At 42.9% G+C, this 26,995-nt stretch overlaps 2 long non-coding RNA genes across 2 annotated transcripts; both read right to left on the minus strand.

Annotated features, from left to right (window-relative positions):
• Positions 1–17,872: 17,872 nt before the first annotated feature.
• LOC148502457 (uncharacterized) lies at positions 17,873–19,822 on the minus strand. Its single transcript, XR_015870008.1, has 3 exons — positions 19,745–19,822; positions 18,355–18,449; positions 17,873–18,236 (listed from the first exon to the last, which is right to left on the minus strand). It is a non-coding gene; the product is annotated as an uncharacterized LOC148502457 (long non-coding RNA).
• A 233-nt stretch (positions 19,823–20,055) lies between these two features.
• On the minus strand, positions 20,056–25,244 carry LOC148502458 (uncharacterized). Its single transcript, XR_015870007.1, has 3 exons — positions 25,172–25,244; positions 22,375–22,512; positions 20,056–20,121 (listed from the first exon to the last, which is right to left on the minus strand). It is a non-coding gene; the product is annotated as an uncharacterized LOC148502458 (long non-coding RNA).
• Between the last annotated feature and the right edge of the window lie 1,751 nt (positions 25,245–26,995).

Here is a 26,995-nt window from a genome sequence, read left to right on the forward strand (position 1 = left end):
CAGGACCAAGTTTGGACATCTGGTCCGGACTGAAGGACCTGGCAACAATTTCTGATATGTCTACTGTCACCGCATATGATACTGTCACCATTGACAGAATGGTGGAGGATTACATCGGTGACAGCATCCAAGTAGGCATGTCAGACAGTCCGTACCTGTACTGGCAGGAAAAAGAGGCAATTTGAAGGCCCCTGTACAAACTGGCTCTATTTTACCTAAATTGCCCCCCCTCCAGTGTGTACTCCGAAAGAGTGTTTAGTGCAGCCGGGAACCCTGTCAGCAAAAGGCGTAGGAGGTTGCTTCCACAACATGTGGAGAAGTTGATGTTCATCAAAATGAATTATCAATTTTTCCAGGGAGACCAGCCTCCAAAAGGTACAGAGGGACCTGTGGTGGTGGATTCCAATGAGGACTAATTAATACTCTGTGAGGATGAGGATGTACACAACACTGAAGAGGGTGAGGAATCAGTGGATGAGGAGGATGAGGACGACATCTTGCCTCTGTAGAGCCAGTTTGTGAAGAGACAGATTAATTGCCAGCTTGTTTTGTGGGGGTCCAAACAAACCAATAATTTCAGCCACAGACGTGTGGCAGACCCTGGCACTGAAATGATTGTGTGAGGTTCTGAATTTGTTGTGGACCCGGGGTTGTGATAGAAGCAGACACAGGAGCAGACTTAAATGAAAAAGTTGGGTTTTTAATAAGGGACTGAGAAGACATGGGAATGGCAAACAAAAGTCCAGGTATATCACTAAAGTGCACTTGATAACTATTGTGAGGGTTAATGAACAAATGTCCAGGTAGTGACAGGCAGAACAGTCTAGTATAGGTATGGTGAGCTAAAACAGAATGCAGGTTTGATGATCTGTAAGTGAATGCAGGTTTGGTGAGCTGTAGCTGATGCAGACAGAGGTAGTAAAGTCCAGCTGGGAGTGAAATGAAGCAAGGTGCAGGGAAACAGCAGGTTCAGGTACTCAGGCAGGTAGAAAGGTATATAGAGGAGGTAGGGGAATCCAGCAGGGTTTGGAGCAGGTTAGGAAAAGCAGGCTTAGGCAATGAATCCAATAGACAGGTTTAAGCACAGGAACTACAAGGGAGCTCTGAACTCCCTTAAATCCCCAGTGCTCATCCGTGACTGGTCAGAGAGGAGCATGTGACACACCAGGATAGGGCAACTAGGTCACATGTCTGGAGGCAAGATGGCGGCGCCCATGCCTGAACGGAACGGAGGCACCACCAGGCCTAACCAGACCAGTGTGACAGTATGCCTCCACAGAACCATGCACAGCCAATGCTCTTTGACAGGCACCACCGCCACCGCCAGACGCCCCTCACCATAGCGTCCTCACAGGTATTACCCATCGACTACCATGCCGAGAGACCCTGGTCATGACAGATTGGTTGTTAAAGTGTGCATGTCCTGTTTATACAACATAAGGGTGAGTGGGAGGGATCAAGGACAATTTCATCTTTTTTTCCTTTGCATTATGTACTGTTTGGGGCCTAGTTTTTCAAACTGCCATCCTGTCTGCCACTGCAGTGTCACTCCTAGATTGGCCACGTGTTTGTGCTGCCCACTTGTGTCGCTTAGAATAGTCATCCAGCTACCTTGGTGCAACCTTTTGGCCTAAAAACAATATTGTGAGGTGTGAGGTGTTCAGAAGAGACTGTAAATAAGTGGAAATTGATGTTATTGAGGTTAATAATAGCATAGGAACAAATAACCACACAAATCCTGTGATTTTAGCTGTTTTTATGCTTTTTACCAAAAAAATACAGATCCAAAACACAAAACCCAGAACCCATAACACAGAAGGGTTGTTTTGGCAAAACCAATCAAGATCCAAAACGTGAAGAAAGATCCAGATCCAGAACCTTGGACTTGAACTAATCTTGGTCCCCTTCTAGGGTTTAAATCCACCCCCAGCAGTAGGCCTAGATTCAAGGCATCTTCTGAGTAATCCTGGATAGTGGTGGAGTCAGTCAGCCTTATCAAATTGGATGTAGACTATCTCTGATCAGTGGCATCACAAAGGTGGTGAGGGGGGTGTGGGCCGCACCCGGGTGTCACCCACCAAGGGGTGGCACCAGGGTGCTGACTCCCCCGGCCCTCAGTGACAGGAGCCTGGTGCTGCAGTGTAGCATTAAGTGCAGCACTCAGTTCCTGTCACAGTGAGGGAGCCCACACCACACACAGGGTAGTCCGCACCTCTGGCACCCACCACCATCCCCATCCCCAAGTGATAATGCCGAACAGGGGTTTGGCTGCGAGACCATGCCCCTATCAGTGAGGCCAGTGAGGAGATTGATGATAAAGGTGTTGGTGGTGGAGATTGCAGGTGCTGGGATCTCTGTCCACTTTATCTCTCACCACTTTATCTCTCTCCAAGCTTTGATAAATCTACACCTTAATTATCTTTGCGTTCCATTTCAAGGGTTCACTGATCAGAGGGTACTAAAATCATTCAAATCACTTCTTAACCTGCCCTCCATTACCTTAATTTTATAGAAAGCTATTTTTATTTACATTTCTCATTAAGAAATAGTCTTCATGATATTCTCTACAGTCAATGTTGGGGTTTAGAGAATAATCCAAGACAAAGTGGGTGATGTATTAAGCAGTGAAAAGATTGGAGAAGTGGTACATACCAACCACCTGTCGGTCTTTTGGACTATCAAACTAATTGTGCTGCCTGTTTTCAGCTTTGAGCGTGATAGCTTTACTTAATATGTTATTGCTGCCTTTGGATAAATTGCATCTATAAAGGTGCCTACACACTTACCGATTCGCTCACGAGCCGACACCGTGAGCGATTTCCCTTGTGACTCTCCCTGGCAGCTCCCCGGCAGTCCTGCACACGATGTGGTCCAATGTGACAAATGATCTGTCGTGCATCCTCACTTTGTTCAGTGCATCGTGTTCCAGATTGTCAGATCTGCCCTACAACACAGCAGATCTGACGATGCGATGTGCGGCCAGCGGGGACGCGCATCACATCGTGATCGTGAGAGGGGTCTCACGATTTGGGCATATTTTACACAATCTGTCATTCCGATGCATCGGAGTCAGCCAGATCGGGTAAAGTATCGCCAAGTGTGTAGGCAACTTCAGTGTTTGGAATGGCTGAACTAAACTTTATTATAGGTGTTCCATATGGGAGTTCAATGGCTAATTTCACTTGCTATAGACAGAGAGCACAGCCAGAATTAAAAGGACTGCACTTTGTTCACTCTTTATGACTTTATATTTATGTGTGTTACTGTACTGTATATGTAATTGTAGAAAAAGCAGGTGAGGATGTGCTGCAGGATAACAGTAGCATCAGCAGAGACTGCTTGGAATGGGGAGATTGGAGGAACTGAGATGTGTATGCAGGGTTGCATTATGTGTCAGGAAAAGTAGGAATGGAGGCACAAATAATTTGTAGGTATTCAGAGATGGATGGTATTGCATAACAGGAGGTGTCTGTAGCAGAAATACACCCACTGCATTCTTTTGTGATCCACTGCTGCATCTGAAGATTCACTATGGATGACTGGTGTTTTCATGCTGCTGGAGCCAGTGAAGCTACATCAGAAGACACTGGGCCTGATTCAGAGCCGGACGCTCTGAAAGAGCGCTCGCTCTGAATCAGGGCGTTTTCTTTTATTTTTTTGTGCTGCCTCCTGGCCACTCGCATAGCTGTGGGTGTCCACCCACAGCTATTGCGAGCGGCCAGGTGCTGGTTGCGATGGTCTTGACCATCGCGACCATAGGGGCTTGCGACGAGACCCTGGTGGTAGTGTCTCGTTCCCACAAGCCCCAGTGAGCTTCTGGCTCTTAATAGAGCCGGAAGCTCACCACTGACATCACTCGTGATGTCAGTGGGGCCACCGCCAAATGGCAGGCGTTCCGTCAGGAACGCCTCCGTGTGGCCAGCCACACCCCTGCCCGCCTCCAAAATAGGGCGAGCTGTCGATCAACATGACAGCCGCCCCATTTTGGTGCGAGACCCGGAGCGATGGAGCGCCCGTTGCTAGCCAGGTCTCACGCATGTGCACGTCGGAGCCGGCTCCGGTGTGCGCATGTGCAGTGGCCAAACATTGACCCGCTCGCGAGCGCACAACGCTCGCGAGTGGGTCTGAATCAGGCCCACAGACACTGGCTTTGGTATGCCAACAGAAAGGGGCTGACATGCCACTGTTGTGTAAAAACCTCACTGCCCCTCCATGCCCCCATATGGCTGCAGACAGGGCCAGATTAACAATGGGGAATGGGGCTAATGGAGCACCAGCTCTAGTCCTCCATTTAAAAATAGGCCCATCATCATGGCGGCATAATGATCACCAGCCACCAGTTGGCCACACAGTCAGCCATACATCATGAGCATTAAAAATGTCATTTCTAATTTCTTTAAAAAATGTTGCAATTTTTATACTTTGATATATTTAGGAGACATTGTGGCTGACAGTGTAGGGGGTGTACAGGACATGCCCACATGGCACTGCCCACACCCACACAGCATTAGACATATTTCCTTCACTTCTCAAAATAGACCCTTGATGATTTTCAGCTCCAGGCTTATGTGACCCTTAAGCCTGCCCTGGCTGCTGACCATCATTCACCTGATATGTGCAGCTGCACTGCATCTGACGACGCAGAACCCGATCTGCACAAGTGCAGTATGTGCATACGCAGTTCAACAAACTTCAGAGATTTATGTAAACCATTGGGTGTGAGTGCATCACCCAAGGATCACTATTCTACTAATACGCACGCACCGCAGTTGCTAAAATCAGCGGTAAAATGCAAATGTTTGCAATTGCATAAGGACGCCCACTTCCCCTTACACACTTATACTTGGGCAACATAGCAAATTAATTGGTAACATCGAGTAACATCGGACCCATACGCACAGTTAAGGCAGGTCAGACCTCACTCAAGAATTGGTAACTTCAGGTCATGCCCCTGCAACGCCGTCCCAACCAGTGCCAGATTAATGTTCACATGGGCCTGGAGCTGATATTTATGAAGGGCCTATTGCAGAGGTTCCCAAACTTTTTTGAATCACGGCGCCCTAGAGTATCAGCATTGTTTTCACGGCACCCCTAAGCCAAACACTTGTTATTGTGAAATCCTGAAAAATTGTAAAGTAGTAAAGTGAAGTAAATCGTGCTTACCTGTCATCCTTAAATTAATTTATGTGGTTGTGGACAGGTTTGAGCTTCTGTTTGTCCACATATTTACATTACATTGACCATAAATAATTTGATTTGGTGTGAACCACTAACCTGAGGCACACCTGCAAGTGTCCCGAGGCACCCCAGGGTGCCACGGCGCACAGTTTGGGAACCACTGGCCTATTGTGTAACTAGAGATGTGAGGGCGTGAGCTGCGAGGTGTGGTCTGCACAGGGGGTGTGGACAGTGCCATGGGTGTGGCTACAGTGGAGCAATTACAAGAAAAAGTTGCGCTCTGTGTGAAATGGTATGAACTCTATTGTCTGTCATTCATTAAGTGCTAGAATAGTTTAAATAAAAGAAAAAAAATCTAAATTGTTCACTGTTCATTGTCATATTTCTATAAGTGTTCATCCCACATCCCTAGTCACTGCCTTCTTTAGCTGTTCCTTTAAAAAAAAAAAATATCTGCAATGGTAATACTGGACATGGGCAGTAAGGGCTACCTTACTGTACAGCTGTGTATGCATGAGCTTGTTTGGGCATTAAGTTTTTTTTGTTAATTAAAAAAAAAAAATTTAAGTTTAAAATAAAAAAAATAAAAAATATTTAAAATTATAAAAAAACTCAGAAGTCTAAAATTATATCTTTTTTGTTTGTTTGTTTTTTAAAATGTAATCTGTTATTGCCATATTGAAATAGTGCTAATAGAACAGGTAGGACGGGGACGGGATGTACTAAAGAGGAAAATGCGGTAAAATCCAGAAAATGGAGTTTTTGGGGGTTTTACCGCATTCCCCATATGTACAAAGCACCAATGGGTAATGCCATCTTCAGGTGGAGTTACCCAATAGAAGCCTATGGGCTTCTTATTGGTACGCTCCCCCTTGGGAGGGATCCGATCGGATGCACACATATACAGAGTGACCGTGCAGTATAGCTGGGACTTGAAGGAGCAGAATGTATGCGTGTGACAGAGAACTGCACAGCACAGTGCAAACTGGACATACCAGCAGAGGGGATGGGATGATGAGCACAAGGGGGGGTGGAATCTTAGGGACCTTCATAAACCAACTTTCTGGGGCCCCTATACACCTTAATACAGGTCCTGTCACTCTTCCTGTTTGTGCTGACACTGGCCATTTGGGAGTGGTGGGGTGGGTGTGACATCACACATGTGCAGAGGTGGTACTCTATACAACGCAGGGAGGGCTTCTGAAGTCTTCCATATCGCTTGCCACTCCTTGCACTCCCAGCTCTGGGTCCAAGTCAAGAATCGGTCCCCTTATGTGCAACTCAAGCTCCTGTACCCTCTTAATTTACCACTTGCGGTTAAGATGCCAGGGGACGGCATGCCGGACGTCTGTATACCAAAGCTGGAATCCTGACTCCCGTCAGGAAGCCGATGCTGTGATCCCAAAGGGATCAAGATACCAATGTCAGAATCTTGAAAACCGGTATCCCGAAGGTAAGCATATGGGTAAGGGTTAGTGTTAGCCCGGTGTTGGCGGGGTTAGGGACCTCCCAAGGAGGATTAGGGTTAGGCACCGACCGGGGAGGGTTAGGCTGCGGGGAGGGGGGTTTAGGGTTAGGTACCACCGGGGGGAGGTTATGGTTAGGCACTAACCGGGAGGGTTTGGTTTAGGGTGCGGGAAAAGGGGATTAGGGATAGGCACCACCGAGGGGAGGTTAGGCACCATCGGGGGGAGGTTAGGGTTAGGCACCACCAGGGTAGGGTTAGAGGAAGAAAGGGGGAGGGTTAGGGTTCTTAGACTGGGATGCCGCTGTCGGTCTTCAGACCGGCGGCATCCTGTCCAGCGGTATATCATACAGATTCCTGTGTATGTGTATATAAATAAATATATATATATATACACTGTATATACATCTATAGATAGATAGATAGACAGACACAGACATTACACCCACCTCTGTTTATGTACACTTTTCTGAGTTTTCTCACTAGTGTCCGGCTGCAGTGTGCCAGGTTAGTTGCCAAGGTGGGGTGAGGGGTCAATTGCTGGGCTTTAGAAAACCCAGGGGCAGAGTTTTGAGCATCTCGGTATACAGATAAAGGGGGCGGAGCTTAACATGATTCGGGGGTGGGGCTTAGCGCAACTCACAAAGCACTGTCGGCCTGACTGGAGGCTGAGTTTCGGACAGTCTGGGGGCGGAGCTATGAGCAGGCCCGAGGATACCTTTTCACATGCTTGGGGGGGTGCACAAAAACATGAATTTCCCGTGAAAAATCATTGCAAGTTTGGAATTGAATTGCAAACATAATTTGCAGTTCGCCATTAAAACTAGGGGTGTGCACCGGCCACTTTTCGTGTTTTGTGTTTTGGTTTTGGATCTGGATCTTTCTTCGTGTTTTGGATCTGGATTGGTTTTGCCAAAACCACCCTTCCGTGTTTTGGGTTCTGGGTTTTGTGTTTTGGATCTGTATTTTTTTTAAAAAAAGCATAAAAACAGCTAAAATCACAGAATTTGTGTGTTTTTCTGCTCCTATGCTATTATTAACCTCAATAACCTTAATTTCCACTCATTTCCAGTCTATTCTGAACACCTCACACCTCACAATAGTGATTTTATGTCCAAAAGGTTGCACCAAGCTAGCTGGATGACTATGCTAAGCGACACGAGTGGGCGGCACAAACACGTGGCCCATCTAGGAGTGACACTGCAGTGGTAGACAGGATGGCAGTTTGAAAAACTAGGCCCCAAACAGTACATAATGCAAAGAAAAAAAGAGGTGCAAGATGGAATTGTCCTTGGGCCCTCCCACCCTTATGCTGCATAAACAGGACATGCACACTTTAACAAACCAATCATTTCAGCGCCAGGGTCTGCCACACGACTGTGGCTGAAATTATTGGTTCGTTTGGGCCCCCACAAAACAAGCTGGCAATTAATCTGTCCCTGCACAAACTGGCTCTACGGAGGCAAGATGTCGTCCTCATCCACCGATTCCTCACCCTCTTCAGTGTTGTGTACATCCTCATCCTCTCAGAGTATTAATTTGTCACCGCTGGAATCCACCACCACAGGTCCCTCTGTACGTTCTGGAGGCTGGTCTCCCTGGAAGAGTTGATAATTAATTTTTATGAACATCATCTTCTCCACATTTTGTGGAAGCAACCACCTACGCCTTTCGCTGACAAGGTTCCCGGCTGCACTAAACACTCTTCGGAGTACACACTGGAGGGGGGATAACTCAGGTAAAATAGAGCCAGTTTGTACAGGAGCCTCCAAATTGCCTCTTTTTCCTGCCAGTACAGGTATGTATACAAATTTGGTCCTGCCTGCCCTGCATCACTGCCAGCGGGTTGCTTAGGATACCTCAGTTGTTTCCTGGCAGCCCCGGTTGCAGGAGAAAATGAAGAAGGAGCTGTTGACGTGTCACATTCCGCTTCAGCTTACAATGGCCCTGATTCAGAGCCGCTCGTAAGCGGCAGTACGCTCATTCCGAGCGATATTTGCACATCTGCGCATGCGTACGGATTTTAGTACGCATGCGCGAACCAGTCAGTGCGGCCGAAAATCGTTTGTTCGCTATATAGCGAGTGCCTGCTATTTTGAGTGACAGAATGAGGCGTATGTGGGTGATAACAGGGGAAGGTGCTTGAAAACGGGGAGTGGAGTTCAGAACGCAGGCGTGCTTAAAGGTCAAAACGGGCGTTTTATGGGTGTGCATAATTAATCCACCAGCGTCATTGACCACGTCACTGGGTTGTTTTATAGTCAGAACTGCTCGCAATATTGTGGTAGCAAAAACCAACCACAAGAATAGCGAGCAGTTCATACGCTGTTCGATGTACTCGATTAATCTAATAAATAGCGGACATGACGTATGATGCGAGCGGCCAGGGGGCGTTTTTATCAAATAAACGAGCGTATGTTTTGCTCGCTCATTCAGACATGGAGGCGGCAACAGACTGCAAAGAGCGAACGGTTCATTTGAATAGCCACCCCCTTTTTATGAACGTGCGAGCGCTAATTGCGAGCGGCTCTGAATCAGGCCCAATGTTTTCACCAGCAGGTCTTTGCCTCTCTGCAGGCTTGTGTCGGCTGGAAAGAGAGACACCACATAGGCTTTTAACCTAGGATCGAGCACGGTGGCCAAAATGTAGTGGTCTGATTTCAACAGATTGACCACCCTGTAATCCTGGCAAAGCGAATGAAGGGCTTCATCCACATGTCCCACATGCCGAGCGGAATCACTCCATCTTAGCTCCTCCTTCACTTTCTCCAGCTTCTTCTGCAAAAGCCTGATGAGGGGAATGACCTGACTCAAGCTGGCAGTGTCTGAACTGACTTCACGTGTGGCAAGTTCGAAGGGCTGGAGAACCTTGCACAACATGGAAATAATTCTCCACTGCGCTTGAGTCTGGTGCATACCCCCTCCTTTGCCTATGTCATAGGTGGATTTATAGGCTTGAATGGCCTTTGCTGCTCCTCCATCCTCTGAAACATATAGAGGGTTGAGTTCCACCGCGTCACAAACGGGGCAGGTTCAAGAGTGTTTGCTGGCGCTCCAGTCTTCAGCACGCAGTCGCTGAATGGCGAAAGTGGCCAGAAATTTTTCAGGTCACCCAAAGCGTTTCCTGCACGCCCCTGTCGCTTTTCAGAAAATTTTGCACCACCAAATTTTTTGTGTGAGCAAAACATGGGACGTGCTGGAATTTGCCCAGATGTAATGCCCGCACAATGTTGGTGGCGTTGTCAGACATCACAAATCCCCAGGAGAGTCTAAGTGAGGTAAGCCACTGGGCGATGATTTCCCTCAGTTTCTCTAAGAGGTTTTCGGCGGTGTGCCTCTTATTGAAACCGGTGATACACAGTGTAGCCTGCCTTGGAACGAGCTGGCGTTTCTGAGATGCTGCTACTGGTGTTGCTGCTGTTGTTGCTGCGTAAGGTGATACATCTACCCAGTGGGCTGTCACAGTCATATAGTTCTTAGTCTGCCCTATTCCACTTGTCCACATGTCCGTGGTTAAGTGGACTTTGGGTACAACTGCATTTTTCAGGACACTTTTTCTGACGTTTCTGTACAGTCTCTGCCTAGTGAAGTGGAATCTAGACGGGATTTAGAACCGGGGACACACTACCTTCATCAATTGTCTAAATCCCACTGCACTAATGGCGGATACCGGATGCACGTCTAACACCAACATAGCAGTCAAGGCCTCAGTTATACGTTTTGCTTCTGGATGACTGCTGTCGTACTTCATCCTCCTCGCTAAGGACTGTTGGAGGGTCAATTGTTTAGTAAAAGTAGTGGTGTCCCTACTTCCTCTCTGGGATGATGAACAACTCCCAGCAGCAACAGCAGCAGCGGCAGCAGTAGGCGTAGCAATGCAGGATCCTCTGGAGGAATCCCAGATAGGAGAGTCAGTCATGCCAGTGACATGGCCTGCAGGACTACTTCCGATCCTGACTGAGGAGGAAATTGACGAGGAGGGAGTTGATGGTGTGGTTTGCAGGCGCTTGAATACAACAGGACAAAGGGATTTAGGTGTCCCTGGACTGCTTATGGTCTTAGCCAAAGTTTCTGAACTTGACAGTAACTTTTTATGAACGCGCTGCAGGTGACATATAAGGGAGGATGTTCCTAGGTGGTTAACATCTCTACCTCTACTTATTTCACCTTTACATATGGTACATATGGCAAGACAGGTGTTGTCCGGATTTGGATAGAAATATTGCCAGACCAAAGAGGTGGAATGTTTGGTCTTCTGCCCAGGCATGACCGTGATGGGCTTTTCCATCCCACGGACAACAACTGTCTGCCCCGGAGCCTGATTTAAACAAACCACATCACCATCACAATCCTCCTTGCCAACCTCGTCAGCGCCAGCTACACCAGTGTCCTCATCCTGTTGTACTTCAACAGTGACATTTTCAATTTGCATATCAGCAAGTGGACTGTGGGTGCTCCTTTCAGCACTTGCAGAGGGCGTGCAAATGGTGGAAAGAGCTACCTCTTCCCATCCAGTGCTGGGAAGGTCAGGCATCGCAACCGCCACCACACTTGGATTCTCCTTGGGGATTTGTGATATCTTCTTAGAACGCACAGTTCTTTGCTGTGTTTTTGCCAGCTTAACTCGTTTGATTTTTGTAGTGGGAGGAGGGCTTCCATCGCCATGTGTAGCTGAACCACTAGTCAGGAACATAGGGAAAGACCTTAGCCGTTCCTTGCCACTCCGTGTCGTAAATGCATATTGGCAAGTTTACGTTTCTCCTCAGATGATTTAAATGTTTTTTTTAAGGTCATTTTCCTGAACTTTGTCGTTTGGGATTGTATATGCCCTCTACTATGACATTGGGCATCGGCCTTGGCAGACGATGTTGATGGCATGTTATCGTCTATGTCATGACTAGTGGCAGCAGCTTCAGCACTAGGAGGAAGTGGTTCTTGATCTTTCCCTATTTTATTTTTTATCGGAGAAAGTTTGGTCCTCCATTTATGTTATATTGATATATACGTGCGGCTAAGGCGCACACAAACACTGAAAATAATTTTCTATTTTTGTTGCAGACTAGTGCACTTTGGGGGTTATACCACCCTTTAAGAAATGAGCCTGCCGGCTCTTTACTTATGGGACACAGGCCCACGCTTGGCGCTGCTCCTTTGTTGATGCACGTGCAGTTACAGTGCACACAATTCACAAAGACAGAAAAAAAAGAAGAAGTTTGTATTTTTCGTGGTGCGCACTTTGGGGGTTACACCACCCTTTAACAGACAGACGCATGCTTGGCGCTGCTGCTTTGAGGATGCACGTACAGTGCACACAATTCACAAACACAGAAGAAATTTTTTTATTTTTGTTGGAGTGCACTTTGGGGGTTACACCACCCTTTAACAGACAGATGCATGCTTGGCGCTGCTGCTTTGAGGATGCACGTACAGTGCACACAATTCACAAACACAGACATTTTTTTTTTTTTTTGTTGGAGTGCACTTTGGGGGTTACACTACCCTTTAACAGACAGATGCACGCTTGGCGCTGCTGCTTTGAGGATGCACGTACAGTGCACACAATTCTCAAACACAGAGAAAATGCATCACCAACAATCCCAAAAATATATTTTACCTACATCAAATTATCTGATTATAGCATTTGTCAGGTATCTTCCGCTATATTAAAAAGTAAAATATTGTTGTCAACATCATCACATGGGTATTCTTAAAAAGAAGTGTAACGTTCTAAAATCACTTTGCAGTAAGAAATGTGTATTCTTTAATGTCAAGCACCTTGTGAAATAGTTTACTGATTAATTTCAAGTCTCATAGACTGTAATGTGTTCCAGGTGTGACTGACCAAATAAATCTGTAGCCAGTGTATATGAACCTGCAAATGTGTGTAAAAGAAATAATTTGAAGGTGCTGACTTAAATATATAATGAACCCTAGGTGTAAAACAGATTTACAAACATTAATACTGCACCTGAGTGCCAATCTAGAAAATAAGATGGTAAATTTCTCTCTCAATAATGATCCGTAAATCACAGAATTTCCATCTGGTAAATTAATAAAATATTATTTATTTATGGAGAAATGTGGGGAGTGGCATCTCTCCCAACAGTGACATCGATGTGTGGAGGCCTGTAGTGCGTACGATGAAGCTGACAAAAGGTAGGCATGGCCTTGCAGACAGGGGACGTGACTTGAACCCCATTGTTATCACTCCGGTGGGGTCCCCAGGGACCACTCTGTGTGCAGTGCCCGCTAACTCACTGTGTCAGGAGCCGAGTGCTGCAAATAACGCTACAGTGCAACACCCAGTTCCTGTCACTGAGGAGTCGGCACCTTGGTGTCACCCCTTGGCAGGTGACACCTGGGTGCCCCCCTTGTGATGCCACTGAATGTGGGTACAAATCCATAAATACAGAGAAAATGTGGGGACCAGATGCTGCGAACAACCTTATTCTTCTAACTTAAATTTACCTCATAAGTGACTTCACTCGTCTATTTATAATACATAAATACTGTATATGTGTGTAAACAATGTATGATCTATAGTTGTTAGACCCAAATGATGAAAAGGTAACATGTAAATAAATTATGCTTTTACTGATAAAAGTAGCCACAATAATATATCACTACAAATGCAATACCAGTATAATGTTTGCCTATATACTACTGGTCACAGATGTAAATAAATAAACAAATGCAATATAATAAACAATAAACAAATTGTATGTAGGATGCAAAAGAATAATTAAAGAAAGAAAAATAAAGAAAATATAGCAAATGTGCCAATCCAGTTGCAGATGGGCACTGGTGCTGGTCTCAACCTTTGATGCCTCTAACTGAATAGTCCAAATATGATATATTGATATAGTTATTTGTTAGTTGGTGTTATTAGGGAGAAATTGCGGCATCCTGCTAACTCCAATGGGGTACCTTGGTGGTAAGCTGTGAGTCCTGTGGACTTCCGTACATTGCCTGGGTCAGTCCTCCTTGCAGTGTGGGGATGGCTAGCTATGGTGAGCGCTGTGGGTCATTCTGTGTCGCAGGTGTCCTGAATGCCGAGAACACGGGCACTGTCCCTGTTGCCAGGGGCTGGTTCGTGCGCGTGCGCCAGACAGGGGAGAGGGGAACCTACAGTCCTAGCTTGTGTGAGCCAGGGGCCGCGGACGACTCTACCCCAGAGGATACTCACCCGGATGCCAAGCTGACGATCCCTGTGGTCTTCTTGTCAGCGATGATGGCTTGCTTCTGTTGCTCACTGATGTTTCCGGTTCACGTATTGATGTACTGGAACAGTTGGCGGCAGGTTGGGTTAGAAGAGACGCTGTTAGGTGGGGTTTTGAAGGGTTCCACCAACGCATTTCGACCTATAAGGTCTTCTTCTGGGAGTATGGATCTCTCAACAAAGATACAAATCCATAAAGCCTGGATCCATATTATTGTTCTGGAGAGTACAATCTCATGACAACAGATAATGTAATATACACTCATTAGCCATAACATTAAAATCACCCACCTAAAATTGTGCAGGTCCCCCTTGTGCTGCCAAAACAACTGTGACCCTTCAAGGCATGGAGTTCACAAGACCTCTGAAGATGTCCTGTGGTATCTGGCTCCAAGTATTAACAGTGGATCCTCTAAATCCTGTAAGTTGTGAGGTGGGGCCTCCATGGTTCAAACTTGTTTTTCCAACACCTCCCACAGATGCTCGTTTGCATTGTGATCTGGGGAATTTGGAAGTCAAATCAACACCTTGAACTCTTTGTCATGTTTCTCAAACCATTCATGAACATTTTTTAAAGTGTGGCAGGGCACATTAACCTGTTGAAAGAGGCCACTGCCATCAGTGAATTCTGTTGCCATGATGTAGTATACTTAGGACAGTATTCAATTAGTTTCTCACCCGCGATAAAGTTCTGCCTGCCGGACTTTTAACCTATATCGCATCTTTTGGCCGCGGAAACTTATCTTGCGCGTCCTCGCTATTTGCTGTTTTCGATTCCAAAAGACACGAAAACAGTGACACGCAAAGTCAAAACAATCGGAAAGTGGTGTCAGAATCAGGGAATTCTGCCTGAACCTCCAAAAAGATGCAGAAACATTAGGGATCAATGTAGTAATGCCCGATTAGTCCTAAATAAACTGTTTGGGGGTACAATTGCCTCTAATTAGTGTCTTTGCACAAGTGATGAAGAATAGCATTAAGCATTTTTTTTTTGGTGAAATTAAGTAGCCCTGTCAAATTTGGGGTACTTGAAAATGGGTGCAAGCATATTTTAAAGTTGCTAAAGTGAAGTTTTAAAAAACTTAAAAAAAACGCACCTGAAGCAAGCACCTGCAATCAAAAAACACCTCACCCATACTTGCAGACCCCCCAAAAAGTCTATTTCGCTACTTTTTATTCTTGTAACCCAACGTTGTACTTTTTCGCCCCCAAAATGAAAGTACTTTTTTGGGGTGTTCCTCACTTCTTTTTTTTTTACGCAGTTATCCTTTGGGTGGCTGTCTCAAGTGTTCTGAGTGGTTTCCCCACCTTTGCACCCAAAAATAAAACAATGCACTTGCATTGACTTTCCGTGTATGCGAAAAGTATTTGGAATTGAATACGGAGATTAGTTTCTGACTGGTGCAAAGTCGCAATCGGCGATACTTTTTTGCGGATCTCGCCTTTTTTTTGCTTCTAATTGAATACGGGCCATAGTGTGCAAAATGTTTAGGTAGGTGGCTACTGTCAATTTAGAACCAATGCCAGCAGAACATTACCCAAAGTGTCACACTGCCTCCACTGGCTTGCCTTCTTCCCATAGTGCATCCTGGTGCCATCTCTTCCCTAGGTAAATGACACACCCAGCCATCCACATTATGTAAAAGAGCATGTGATTCCTCAGACCAGGTCACCTTCATCCATTGCTCTGTTGTCCAATTCTGATGCTCACATGCCCATTGTAGGCACTTTGGGCAGTGGAAAGAGTTCACTCTGACAGGTCTGCAGCTCCACAGCCTGATATGCAGAAAGTTGCAATGCACTGTGCATTCTGAAACCTTTTTATCATAGCCAGCATGTAATGGGTTCCAGCTGAAGGACTCCATCATGATCTCTCCCACCGGAGGCACTCCCATGATGACCACTGGCTCCCTAGTACAATTATACAATGAACCACACTATTGTTGGTAACTACACCTGTACCCTCTATATCATTTATGTACAGTAAAGATGATTTTATCAAGTGAGAGCTCCGAAGATGTTGGATGGCACTGTGTGTTGGCACTACCCATGCACAGAGTAGAATGGACAAATGTTGGAACCTCCTGAAACTGTTTGGGTTAAATGTTCTGATGTTATATTTGTACTATCTTGTAGTAAATGTATAAAGTTGTAAACTGTTGGATTCTATGAAACTTTGCATTGCATTAGCTAATGAGTCAGGAGATAAAAAGATTAATTGCATTTTTATAGAGGCAAGTGTTTTGTGTGTACACCACCTAGTTTTAACGAGCTCATCAAATATAAATACAAGCTTGTAATCCACTTTCACAGTGTGTATAAACAGTAATGCTCAATCAGAATATTTTTTGTGTACAGTATGTTGCATTTTTTCTTAAATGTAACTCTTTTCTTTGTTAATTTGTATTAAGTGATGTATTGACTTAGCAGGTTAGTGTAGTTATACCGGAAGATTATTTTACATATGATTATATATAACTACTTTCCTCAAACTTAACTTTGATATTTTGGAAATGTCTGAATGCCAAGCCATTGTCTTCATGGTGATTCTCCTTACTTAGGAGATTTGAGCTAAACTTGTATACACATATTTGAGTTGAGTACATTTAAAAACAAAAATAGTTTGCGTTTAAAGGCTATTAGGGCTAGGATCACATCTTAAGAATGGGTGCAGCTTGCTATCACCCCAGGCATTCTGAAAGATGAGAAGGGGGAGTATCAAGAAGGCACAGAATATTTTTCTCCCAAAAAATAATTAGTACCATGTATAGAAAAACCACTGTGTGTAAACTTTACATTGGTGTTTTGTAATGATCATACATAGTGACAAATAGGAAAGAAGCCCATATAGAGTATTTAAAGAACTGCTGACTGTTATCTGTAAGGCACTCTGACAATAAAAGGTGAAAAACCAATTGTTTAGTGGATTCAATGTTTCAATATTAAGTTTTTTTTTTGAGTATACACTTTGTTTGAATGCATTTTATTTTAGTTACTGTATATAGTGTTACAATAGATCAGTGGTTTTCAGGACCCCACACAGTTCAAGTTTTCCAGGTTGCCCAGCAGGTGCATAAATGTATTCATTACTGACACATTTTAAAAGATCCACAGGTGGAGCTAATTATTTCACTTGTGATTCTGTGAGGAGACCTGGAAAACATGCACTGTTTGGGGTCCTGAGGACCATGTTTGGGAAGCTGTGCTCTAGGTTCAACTCTCTGTTTTCATTTATGCTCCTGTGAGACAGAATTCATGAAGGGACACCCCGTTCAGGTAATCTTCTGATGACCATAAGAACAGAAGCTTTGTAATAAGTTCCATATACTTCTATTTTCAGTAAGAGTCAGTCCAAGCTGAGTGTGCAGGGATTATTTTGGTCATATAGTTTATCCTTGTCTGTCAAGTGAAATTATCAAAATTATGTAACATTTATTTAGTTGTTTTTACTTTTGTTGCATTGTTTTGCACTGTGTGCTTGGAGCTCCAGAACTCCCCTCTATGTGGACCACCAATGGATTGCAGGCTTCATACAGAGTCTGAATCTCATTAGAAAAATAAAAAGAAAGATAACAAGGCACTCACCAAAGACACGGATTGAATTTAAAAGTGTACATCAGCCAACATGTGGAATTTTATTGTACATCATACAGATTTCAACATCTGTTGGGCTTGTCGTATAAGAACAATTTATTAGAGCCCCACAAAATACGAAGAATGAATCAAGAAACTACAAAAAGTTCCCATTTCATATGCCTGACTAAAGTCCCACCAGCTGTTGAAGACAAATATAACACACACACAACATTTGGCAATATTTTCATTTTATTTAACACTTTCTATTTAATAAAAACTACAGTATAAATATAAAATGAGCAATAAAATAACTAAAATTGTTTCAAAATTGCTTAATAAAAATAAATTTCTTTACATTTACAGATATCATATTCAAGGTTGAACTGAATAAATTAGTTTTTTTCATAAATGTTTCGAAATGCAACAGAGTCCCGTCTGACCTTTTTTTGAGACCTTGGTATAAAAGATTGACTTTATTTTTTCTATTTGAATCTCTGCAGTGTTTTTCATTGTTTGTCTTTACTTGTTATTGTAACATCTCTCAAACTTGTCTGTGCTGTAACATTTTTGAGAAACAGCTAATATTCGGAGATTCACATAATATTGCATCCTAGATTTCAATGTGGTCAGATAGGCCGGACTGTAACGAAGAGACTATAAAACCTCACATGACACTTCTTCTACTGTTGTTTCTTCTATTGTTGCTTCCCCTGTTTCTCTCTTCCTGCTATACGAGCAATACGGGTTGCTTACCTTCACCAGTTTGACGGAGTTATAACTTTTGAAACACTTGGTTATCTGTGGATGGGATGTGGAGCTTTGATCATTTTAAATAACAAAAGGACACCACTTATGAGAGTCGAGAAATTGAACCAATATCTTTTACTGAGTAAGTGGAGGTTCGTGTATTACTTACCAAGAATAACCCAGCTAGGGTAGATAATAGAAGGATAACGATGGATACTCCAATGATAATGATTATGTAATAGGGTAGATCTGGTATTTTATGATCTGTAAAGAGCAGACATCAATTAGTAAGAGAACATTTCACCCTGGACATATCCTACCAAAAGTTGTACTAATTAACCAATTTGTTTTAATTGTTTGCTCAACACACTCGACTTCATCTACACCTCACACTGGCAATTTTATTTCCATTGTTAAGGCTTTTGATATGAGTGTATGCTTTTGCTAGGAGTGTATGCTGTTTTATAGCCACTATTGCCAAATGCAATAGCCTGTAATTTATGGGAGCTGGCGTGATTCTGGCAAGATAGTCATAATGTTGGTTTTGTCTTTAAACTAACTGCTGCTATAAATCTAGTGGTTACATCATCTCACTGGAATCGCTCCACCTCTGTCCATGTCAACAATTTGCATCAAACTCTCATTTTACTTTCCTATATGTACCTTTTCCCAGAATTATACTTTTTCGACACTGGTCCCTGTATTAAAAACCTACATATTAGTGACCCTAGTCTGCATGAATTCCCAATGTGATTCCTATAGTTATGGATAGTCTTTTTCTAAACTGTTTTGCTGTTGAATATTCTTAGTTGAACACAAATTGAAGGTTTGAGGACGAGTTTTGAAACTGATTAATACATTAATAAACAACTTACAGAGACTGAGGTGGCAGAGGGTATACATGTTAAGGAATCAGTATGAAATACCGGCGGCCCTGTGGCCGACAGTTCGAATCCCGTCAGCGCCTGGCCGACAAAAGCAGAGATCCTGGCAGCGGAAGCCCGACAGCGCTGGAAATCCTGATCGTGGATAGGTAAGTATCTACTAACCTAACCCCCTAACCCTCCTTAGGGGTGCCTAACCCTAACCTCCCCCCCAAGAGCCTAACCCTAATCCCCCCTCTAAGTGCCTAACCCTAACCTCCCCCTTCCCCGCTGTCTAAACCTAAGTCCTCCGGGGGGGTGCCTAACCCTAAGTCCCCCCCGGGGGAGCCTAACCCTAACCCTCCCTCCCCCTAGCCTAACCCTTACCCTCCGGGGGGTTGCCTAACCCTAAGTCCTCCCCAGGTGCCCTAAACCTAACCCTTCCCCCCCGCGGCTGTCTGCTGGCGGTCTCCCGGCATCGGGTAAATGACCGGCGTCTAGATATAGACGCCGGTCATTTATCCCACGCCGTTATAAAGCAATCAGGAAGCCGGCTGTCAGGATTAAGACAGTCGGTTTTCCGATTGCATCCCCAAGTTAACAATCAATATGGTAAAAGTGAATTACTAATCTGCAAAATTATGATTATTTGTTTCCTTTTCCATTAAGAGAAACACATTGATCTATTATACTCACTAGATGTTGACAAAGTAGAGTTGACAGTATAACTGGTGGTCCTTGGTGATGTGGCTGAGTTGGCTGGACTTGTGGAAGAGTTTGGTAATAGTGTTGCTGACAAAATAGAAAAAAATATGTTGTAATCAGGCCACAAAAGTGTTAGAGGACAGCAATCAACCTTTAGTTGAAGACTCTTGACAGGGTTATAATATTGCATGGGTAGACCTAAAGCTATTTTTAAATTTCTTTGTCTTATGGTAAAACCAGTTGCTTAATGCTGACCTAAAGTATTTTCACCCCAGAACGACTAATAGATGTTTATTACTCACTGATATATGTTGGCTTCACTGGGGTCATTGGTGTTGTAACCGAGGAGGATGTGGATTGCCCTGGTGCTGAGAATAAAAAGTAAAAATATCAGGACAAGCCGTATTTTCACCAATGTTATTCATACTCCATGTAGTTCAGCTGATTTATATGTATTTACTATATAAATAAAATAATAATTACTGACAAAATTTGCATGACAATAACCAGTATGTTGCTTCTGAAAAAGCAACAATGCAAAGACATATACAATCTGATATCAATTTCTTGTGATATATTCAGAAAGTAAATTAGCAGATACCTAAATCTTTATGATTACACTGAAAAATGTATAGGTTCAATCCAATAATATACCAAAACTTTTTCAAGAAGAAAGATAATCAGTTTCCATTGGTGCACTCACATCCCTCATAACATATATATATATATATATATATATATAACAATTCGTATTAGGTGTGCATTAAAAGGACCAATATTCTGTGGTCTCAATATGTTCAGAGTGCCAAGATCCCACTCTATTATTATTATATGGAAAGAAATATATTTTTTATTATTTTTATATACAAATTGTATGTCCTTAAATAAGGTGAACAAGCGAAATATAATTTTAAAATCATAGATATATAGGGTGTTAAAGAAAATAAATTTTAAAGTGAATAAAGAGTTATTAACACCAATACTGTGCACAGTCTTATTTATGAATTTGTTATAATTGAGTCACTGTGTTTGTTTTGAAAATATATACAGTATATCTCTTTTTTTGAATTGGAAACATTTACTACATAGTTTAAGAGATACAAAAGTGTCAACTAGAGGCTGTCAGCCAGAGATATAGTCAATTTGAGACTTGGTTGTAATTATTCAGTTAAGGCTGTATACTTGTGCATTATGCTGTAAAAATGAGGTATCTTAGAATTATAACGCTGGTTTGTATTCCTTCTTTAATATTGAGGCAAGCAACAGCAGCTTCACGAATGAGCTCTGTTTGCTATTAGTGCTATTAATTATTCACATATATCAGCCATAAACAGGAAGGGGTTAAAGATAACATCCCCTCCATAGCAGCAAATGCTGGGAGCATTTGATTTAACATCTGTGTAGTTTGTTCATTTAATACACTAAGCCACTTGTATTATTCTCAGGGAGGAATAATATATAATACAACTCACTATCTCTATACGTAGAGATCAATATGTGGGGTCAGTTAGCTTGACTTATAAATGATGGTAATTCAGTGGATGTCAGCCCGTGTTTACTGATAAGTTTTAGTACTTCAGAACATGACGGATTGTACTTCTAACTAAATCCCTCCTTACTAATGTTAAACAGCTCCACATTTGTATCTGCACATGTCCCTGGGAGTTACCGAGTGCTGGCTATTACAACGTTATATAAACACAAGTCATGTTCAGCTCTCCCCGTAATCTCCGTGCTGATTGTTTCCTAAGTTTCTAAGATAGAATCGATGAGAATGCTGTCACCGGGATTGAACCAGTTAATACAGGAACCAGCAGTTGTGCAGACACTGGGATGGAACCAGCTAGTACTGGAACCGGCAGTTGTGCAGAAACTGAGATGGAACCAGCTAGTACTGGAACCGGCAGTTGTGCAGAAACTGGGATGGAACCAGCTAGTACTGGAACCGGCAACTGAGCAGAATCACCAGTTCCACCAACTCCATAATCCTGATTCAGTGCATCACAGGTGCTAATTCTCCAGCGTCTGCAAACCTAGAACTGTCTCGTCTATGTATCTCCAAGTATTGGATGATTGCCACTTGTGAAAGACCCATCTACTCATAAGACGAACCATATATCTCATAAGGGAAGTATATTTAGTGTTATAAAGACACCAGCGCACTAAAGCTTTCAATACCTGTTATAATTAATATGGTCTTCTCTTCCCGTCTATGACTCTAAACCAATAATCTGCAAAGGATTGACGTGAATTTGCCCCTCATCACTGATCATTTGAGAAATGTAACTATGACAAATTCAGTTACCCTCCTTTCACCAATCCTTTCAGTTGCCTTTTTCTCCTCTATTATTAAACAAATTCTAGGCAGCTTTAGAACTTTATTGAAAGATGAGTTTGATCTGTACTTGCAGAGTTAGAAGATTAAAGCCAGTATAATATCCACTATTGAAAGTTTGAGACAGAAGATGAACACATTTTTCAATAGTTGTTGGCATTTAATAAAATTTTAATTGTTACTATTAATATTTGGCCTAATAGTTTAAAAATCTTCCTCTTAAAGAAGTCCTTGAATGGGTTGATAGAATACAAAAAACTACCAATGAAGTAAAGGAAAGTCTTACTTGTACATGGATCACAGTTAAGTGGTCGGATACATATGTTCAATAACTCTCCGATACAAGTGCATGGACAGGGAGCTGTGCTAGGGGTACCACTAGTCACAGCAATGGTGGTGGTTACTGGTCTCTTAGTGGTGGAAACTGAAAACAAAAAAAATAGATAATGCACAGATAGTAATTGAGATATAATTTTTTTTATTAATCTAACTAGTTTACCTCTGTTTATATAACATTTTAATGTAATTTATTTTAAATAAATGTTGATATGAACTCTCTGTAAAATATACTGTATACTAATGACCTGCCCAAGTTTTGCATGGGAGCAATTTTGAATTTATGACAATAGTCTATTTTAACAGAGGTCTAATAAGATTGCCTTGTATATGACATTAGTCGTTTTCCCTCCTGACATCAACACAACATCAGGAGTGAAAATGGAGGAAGACAATGCCCCTCCCTGCCCAAAAATGGTACAGACGTTCAATCACTGCAGGACCCTAGACCCGTATTGCACATATGCAGTATGGGTTAGGCACATGTGCAGATTCCCAATAATCAGGAATCTATCTGATGCCTGTCACTGCATCTGCAGCTGAGTCACCCCCTGAAATCACTCTGCAGACTAAGGTCCTGATTCAGAGGCGCTCGCTATTTGCGAGCGCTCGCTCTGAATCAGGGAAATTTTTTTTTTCAATCCGCCTCCAGGCCGCTCACATAGTTGTGGGTGACCACCAACAGCTTGTGCGGGTGGCCTGGCGATTGTCGTGATTATCGCAACTATCGGGCTTGCGATGAGACCCTTGTGGTAGGGTCTCATCCACCGCAAACCCCAGTGAACTTCCTGCTCTAATAGAGCAGGAAGTTCAATGCTGATATCACATGTGATGTCAGCAGGGCCACCCACAAACGGCAGGCGTTCCTTCGGGAACGCCTCCGTTTGCGCAGCCACCCTCCCGACCCGCCTACAAAATGGGGCAAGCTGTCGATCAACATCGACAGCCGCCCCGTCTTGTAGCGAGCCTTGGAGCGAGTGATTTCTCACTCGCTCCGGGGCTCACGCACGCCGCTCACACGCACTGCCCGACCATCGACCTGCTTGTGAGCGCTATGCGCTTGCGAGCAGGTCTGAATCAGGCCCTAATATTGAAGACCATGTCTTGCAGGGCTGCCATCTAGATAGTAATGCCGGGACTGGAGTTCCATTCCCAGACAGAATCCATACATTCCCATACAGAATGTATGGATTACCATTTGAATAGACATGAATTGATTTGTATTCTAATAAATATATTTAGGTAATGACCCATTTATTTTTGAATATCTACATTTGCTTCATTGATTACTTTTACCTAATATTAATTTATTTCTTACCATTTAACATGACTTGTTTGAAGATAATGTGTACTGATTCACTCTGAGAAGGTTTTGATTGATTTGAAATTTATCTGAGCTATACTCTATCTTTTTACATGCGGAAATGTATTATAGTATAATTAGTGTTATCCTGGTTCTAATAATGGAGCTTATAAATTGGTCTGTAACATGCTTTATTATGCTGATCTCACCGGTTTAATTTTGTCTAATTTCACTTCTATATTAATATTTTAATATTCTTTAATATTTATAATATATTTGTTTCCATTTGTTATGTGAATAAACTTGGCATACTGTAGTTCTTTTTCCATTAATATTAATTTCTAGGTTTGATACAATATAAGTCCAATAATATTTTCCTATCACACGCATTTGGTAAGAGTACAAAGCTTTAAGTTTTTTTTATTCCTTTTAAGATTCCATCATGGTCATTTACTAAATCTTCATCACAGACAACTTCACTCAAGTGATAATTTTACATGGCAAAGGCTTTTATTATAGCATGTAAATTTGGGTATTCAGTTTGTTTTTACTTTTATAGACCAGGTACTAATTATATATTAAAAAGCTATTGTTAATAAACTTATTTTATACACTATGGAGCACCTCCTTTTTTGTCTTTTATATGCCTATATCATTTAGGAACCGGTTGCATATTCCAAAAGGTTTTAAACAACAGTGGAGGTTCTTTAGCATGATCAGTGTTACAAATGTATTTCTTTTCATTGTTTATGAACAATACATCAGATCAGTGGCATCACTGGACCTAGTACAGGAAATAGACCCTGTGTGTGTGCCAGAGGTGCATGTGCCAAAAAAGAGGGGCATGACGCTAGTGGTGGAGGGTGCGGTGTTGTGGTACAACACTGGTTTCATCACTCTGGGGGCATGGCCAGAACTCTTGGAGATGCCGGGCTGCCCACAGAGACTCTCTCTGCACTGCTGGCTTCTCCTCAGTGACCAGGAGATGGGGGCTGCACAATAACATCACAGTGCAGTGCTCGGCTCCCAATCACTGAGGAGGAGCCAACAATTGGGCGTCACCCCATCGGAGGGTGACATCCCCACACTCTAGTGATGCCACTCCAACAGATAACATAAATTCTATGCAATGCTACAATTGTATTTACATGGGAGATTTGCTGCCGCATCTGAGAATACAAAAAGTTAATAAAAACTGTGAAAATAAACTTCTCACTTAATGATTAAATGAGATAAATAGAGCGTGTTAATTGACATCTCCCAGGAGATAAATCATTTCTTCCTAGGTATTAAACCCTTTAAACTCTGCTATGTCTTATAAGAGTCTAAAAATATCTAATGTAATATTAAAAGAAAAATAATATTTGAGAAATTATACTATGCATGTTTCCTAACCTTAGACCATGAATAAAATCAGAAAAATAAAAAGTGGTGTGGTTCTTACATAAACATGGAGAACAGTTGGATGGCCGGACACAGTAATTCAATAGATGACCTTTGCAAGTACATGGACAAGGTGTAGTCGTGGTGGGATTTGTGGTTGTGGAGGTTGTCCTAGGACTTGAAGTTGTTGCTGAAAAAAGTGAAATTATACTTTGATTGTGTACTTCAGGGACAGGTAAAAAATATATTGCTTCGAGCAATGTTTGTGCTGGCCCTTCTCAATCTCACCTAGAGGGACTCATGATGAAATTAAACATTTTAATACTTTACATTTTAGAATATCAAATTTATTCAGGCAGTAAATCATTATGGTAAAATAATGAGTCTTAAGATTCTAACATGAACATGGAGAATAGTAGGATGGCCAGATGCAGTCATGTAAAGATGATTCATTATTTTTATCTTTAATGTTTGGTAACATATGTGCAAATGTCAATTTGATAGGGATACAGTATGTCTCTTTTTAATAAATATTGTGCAATATTAACAAATAATCTCTCCCTCTTTCTCTCTCGCATAATGGTACTACAATACAGCATACAATAATATGAGTGATTTGCATTTGGATTGAGGGCCTGATTCAGACCCACTTGCGAGTGCACAGCGCTCGCAAGCGGGTCAGTGGTCCCACACTGCGCATGCACATGCCAGAGCCGGCTTCAGAGTGTGCATGCACGAGCCCCGGAGCGAGAGAGAAATTCTCTCGCTCCAGGACTCACTACAAAAGGGGCGGCTGTCGATCTTGATCGACAGCTCGCCCCATTTTGTAGGCGGGGCTGGGGTGGCTACACAAATGGAGGCGTTCCCGAAGGAACACCTGCTGTTTGTGGGCGGCCCTACTGACATCACTCGTAATGTCAGTAGTTGGACTTCCTGCTCTATTAGAGCAGGAGATCCACTGGGGCTTGCGGCCACGAGACCCTACCACAAGGGTCTTGTCGCAAGCCAGATGGTCGCGATGGTCTTGACCATCGCGACCATCATCTTGCAGCTCGCATAAGCTGTGGGTGGTCACCCACCGCTATGCGAGTGGCCAGGAGGCCATCTTTAAAAAAAAAAAAAGGGATGCCCTGATTCAGAGCGAGCGCTCTCAAAGAGCGTCCAGCTCTGAATCAGGCCCTGAATTGGATACATTTTAGGAGTGCCTGTTATTTGTATATTTTGTATATTTAAAGATGACCTCAGCAGACTGGTTGGAATGAAAATCTGTTAATGTATGGGAGCAAATAACAGTTGAACATTGCATCCCAAATGCCACAAAGTAGATGAAAAACAGATGTCAATGACCATTTTCATCTGTTCTGCAGTGTTTGGAAGCAAATGGTCAATTGTCATTTGCACCAATACATTACCAGATTTATATTCCAACCTGTCAACTAGTTGGTGGTGGGCTTCGTTTTTGTAGAAGTGGTAACAGGACCCATAGTCATTGCTGAAAAAAAATCTATCTTATTTTTCAAATGGTGCATTATAAGGACAGGTTACACTAAATAAATATTCCCCCATTCAACGCTCTTGATAGGCTCTTCCCTATTCCATCTGTTATACTCTTGATGACAGTTTTTACTTTCATTTAGTAATCTGACATTAGAGAAACCCCTGCATGCAGTTTTTAGAAATCTATTAAAATAGTAAACTGTGGAGGCAAAATAAAGAGATGATCCTTACATAAGCATGGAGGACAGTAGGATGGCCGGACACAGTAATTCGAAAGATGACCAACGCAGGTACATGGACATGGTGCAGTGGTGGTAGAATTTGTGGATGTTGAGGTTGTCATGGGACTCTCTGTTGTTGCTGAAAGAAATTAAGGTTATGATTTACT

Source organism: Taudactylus pleione, unplaced genomic scaffold (assembly GCF_031769625.1).
Source record: "Taudactylus pleione unplaced genomic scaffold, aTauple2 ptg000496l, whole genome shotgun sequence".
Taxonomy (NCBI): Eukaryota; Metazoa; Chordata; class Amphibia; order Anura; family Myobatrachidae; genus Taudactylus; species Taudactylus pleione.